The sequence below is a fragment of the Vanellus vanellus genome (assembly GCF_965231255.1).
Source record: "Vanellus vanellus genome assembly, chromosome: 14".
NCBI lineage: Eukaryota > Metazoa > Chordata > Aves > Charadriiformes > Charadriidae > Vanellus > Vanellus vanellus.
Window position 1 is genome coordinate 5,201,847 of NC_138919.1, and position 4,227 is coordinate 5,206,073.

The window sequence follows — 4,227 nt, forward strand, 5'->3', positions numbered from 1 at the left end:
CTCCAAATGATTATATGGCGTTTTAGTCTATTAAACTAATCTTGAAAGGTTGAGAGTGCAGCCCATATTAGAAAATATTTTGTTTATAAAGCCTCTGCAGTACTCCTAGTAATCATTTTAAAATGTATGTCTGAAATAGTTATGTAAGAAAAGCATTTGAAATTTTTTTACAATATATATTGGGAATGTTTTCACTTATATAAATAACTACTGATAATATGACTTATGAAAAAAATTATTACTACCATATGTGGAATATAGTGACTTCTAAACAGATTTAAAAAAAAAGCACCCTACAAACCCAGAAAATGTGTATATCTGTCTTTAGAAATTAGTGTTTATATCACAACCGTGATTTGTGAATAAAGAAAAATGGTTTGTAATATCAAAATAAAAGCTTAGTCTGAAAAGGTAAAAATACGTTGGTGTTCAAAGTCATTTTGCTTTTCTTTTTTACTGTGTTGGTCTAAGAGCTATCCACAGTTGCACCATCTATACGGTACACAATGTACTTACAAACAGATGTACCGTTGGCAGGGTTCACAGCTTTTTTCGCTGCCTGGAAGCGGTGTTTGGCCGCCTGGCTGGGCAGAGGAGCCCGACGAGGTTCGCGCCTGCCCGGCGTGCCGGGGCGCGCAGGCTGGGGCTGCCGGGGGGGTCCGCGCGTGTGTGCGTGGGAGGGGGACAGCCACCTCCCCAGCGGGCCCACGCTGGGCTGCTGCTGCTCTCCAGCCAGAGGCCAGAGCGATGAGATTCAGCACGGGACTGGGTTGAAGGTTTGCTTCCCGAAAAGGCGCGGTTAAGCCCCTATCAGATGTCATTTTCAGGCAATGCTGCACCATGCGCGGGGAAGACTTGGGGTTTGTTCGTAGGAAGGAAAAAAGGCGGCTTCCAAAGTGACTGCACGCAACCAGGACATTTCATCTCAGAGGAACGCAAGAACACCACTGAGATGAAATGTGCCCGTAGTTGCTCAGCCACGTGCTGCTCGGGGAGCGGCCGTAGCGGGCAGGGCCGGCTCCGAGGGAGTATGTGCCCGCTGCTCTCAGCTGGGCCCCGCACCCCGTCTCGCAGCGCTGGACGGGAGTTAGCCTTCTGTTCCGCTGTCTTTTTCACGGACAGCTGCTATTTCTGTGCACCTGCGAGTACCAGGGAGGAAGGAAAAATAACTGTTCTTGGAAGGAAGGCTCCTTCTTGTCACTCCTAGGTTTGTCGTCCAGGCCACAGGAAAGACAACTGCGTACTTGTAGGTCTACACTTACCCGTCAGTCCAACAGGTCACGATGAGGCCGATGAGTTTGGTGTGCCATTGATCGTGTGACAGGAATGCCGGCAGAATTACGTGACGGCTCTGCCTGGGTTCCTGTTATACTGTAGTTTGGCAGAGGAAGAGAAGACATAAAGATAAGAGCTTTACTCTAAGAAGCGCTTGGTTCCTTCTGGGAGGGTAAAGAGGAGGAACCCTCGTGTTTGCCAGGGATGGTGGGGAGGTATTATGTTATGCTTACTTTATAGCTTTATATGAAATACGAGCACTAAATGTTCAAGTGTACCCTCCTCCACACCATGCACGAGGGATGTATTGACAGTGTTTCCTTTGGCGGCTGGATAAAATGGCAAAGGTAGTAATACCGAGTAAGATTTGGACTGAAGGAAGGTGAGAAGCATGTGAATAGATAAACGTGAGTGGGATATACACACGCCCACAAAACCTGAAACACCACGTCATTTTCATGTGGTTGGATCAAGCATCTGCCTGTTGTCTGGTATCATCATTTATGATTTAATGCAGTAGTGCTTCTGTTCTTGGCCAAGTAGCTAACGCATGCTAAATTGAGAAAAACTTTGTATTTAGTGAACAATTGGCCAGAGAATAAGAAAAGCATGTGTAACCAAAAGAAAAAAAAAAAAAAAAAAGGAAAATGCAGCAAGCTTTTCAGGGTATTTTTTCCCAATTATTTAAAGTTCTAATACAGCTTTAATTGTCCAGCAAAGATGACATTACATCTTTTTAGGAAATCTGTCCCTGTATACCATGTCCCGTACTGCTCTGTCTCTTATCATCGTTAAGGGCATCATGTTTCCTTTTTGGGTAATATGTTAACTTTTTTAACTAGAATTTAATTTTCTTTAACTTTCTGGGAACTTTGTCTTCGTTTTGAATTGCTGTTGTGCCGTATTGCCATTTCTTACCACAAGTGATTTTTTTTTTTGCAAGTTTGACATGTTCCTATTGCCACATTTTTTTTTTTCAGTTTTACAGTACAGATGCGTGAGGAAAAAAGGCTGTGCAAATGATTTCCTCCCTAAAGTAAGAGCTGAAATATCATCATTTTGGTAGGTGGAGGGGAGAGAAGAAGAAAGAAGAAAAAAAAGCAACCTTATTTCAGTGGGAAGAGAAGATTTGAGTGGGAGATCAGAAGGGAAACAATAGTTTTGGGAGGTCTTTGAAGAATTTATGAAGTCACCAGTATTATAAAAGATTATCATAACGCTTCATTTATTCCTAAAGGGCATACGCTTCACCTCTCACTAAAACATGAGCTTTATGCCGCATATTTCCAGACTGGAACTCGAGCCCTTACAACACGTAACTTGATTCCTACAGCAACGGAGATGTTTGCTTTTTGTCTGAAAGGGAAATTGTTCTCCGGCAGCTTTTATGCCTCTCCAGCACTTCCCTGGTGCTCTGCATACCAATAATTGTCTTGCAGCACTTCACAAAAAGCACAATGGACACAGACTAGGATCAGAAAAAAATCTAGGTGGTGTATTCCAGGTTATCATCAACTTGAATCTTTTTCTCTTAATGAGGCAAGACTGAGATTAGCACGGGGAGGAAAAAGATTAAAAGTACTTCTAGATCCAAGAGCTGGTCCTTCTTCTCTTGCTTGGAAAAGAAAGGCTTTCATTTCATGCCGGTTTGTATTTATGTGGGTACGTTTCCTACATCCACACAAACAAAGGGTGAATCTAATGCAACGGCAGTGTAGTTGAAGCTGTGATGTGACTACCTGAGCATTTCACCGCTCACTTTAGTTGGCCAGGGTACAACTCCTGCTATGCAGCAAAGCCATGAAACATGCGGATTACCCATTGGCGAAGAGCAGATACTTTGAATTATATCTATGAAGGGACCTGGAAATGTCAATGTCATTTTAGGTGTTCAGTCAGGCAGCGTTCAGGGCCAGGAGCTCCTGTTCTGCTGTTGTTCAGCTCTCTGGTAGATGCTGTCAGACTTCTCAGATTCCTACCCAGTGCCTTACCAGGATGCTCAAGAAAGGCAATACTGGTTTCTGTGGTTTGCAGTACTCAGGTAGGTAGGGGTACTAAGAGTAAGAGTTCTGGGTGGAAGGCAAGGTGGAGGTGATTGCCATGCCCACTGAACCCATGTTCAAAGCACTCGCGAATATACGTGGCAGATGGTTTTAAAAAATCTCTTGGCTCAATGTAAAACAGGAACGGTGGGGGTTTTTTCCGTAGGTAGCTGCCGTGTGTATATTGGGTCAAGCCATTCTCAGTTCTTCTGTTAAAGACCTTCCATTTTACTTGACTAATTAGTCACTGAGCAACACTTCTTCAATAGTCTGTTGATTGGGACTCTGCCCTGGATTCCAGTCCCTGTTCCACATTAGACTGAAAAAACATGCCTCCGTGACCCCGTCGCTTGCTTAACAGGGATCGGCTGACGCTGAAGTGGCCTTTCTCTTTCCCATGAGAGAGGTTAGCTTGTTGTAGGTTCCCGATTCCAAAGGAGATTTACAGTTGCAAATCCGAACTGCAGAAAAGCTCATGGCGTTCGAGGCACTTCACAGCACTCCAGTCGGCTGCTCGGCGCTGCTTATGGCTTGGTTTAGTTGGCTTTCTGCGAGCTGCGATTTCCCCAGGCGTTGCCTGGGCAGCCTGCACGCCTAACCAATTTAATGGCTCCATTCTTCAGCAAAAGGCCTGTAAGTCAGGAGTTCAGGACGTAGGAAAACTGTTAAATAAAACATAAGTGAATGCAAAAATAATCATTTAGTGGACATTATGAAAGGACGGTAAACCAAACAGTTCAGTCCAATGGATGATCTATAACATCTAAACAAATATGACAACTAATTAAGGATTAGGTTCTGCATTTTGGATGACAGGCCTTATAAAAATGAACAGTTAGGTTATGTTGGGGAAAAAAAAAGCTGCGTTTTCCAAATGTCAGGCAGACAGCTCAGTAAGCAGAAAAGCTCG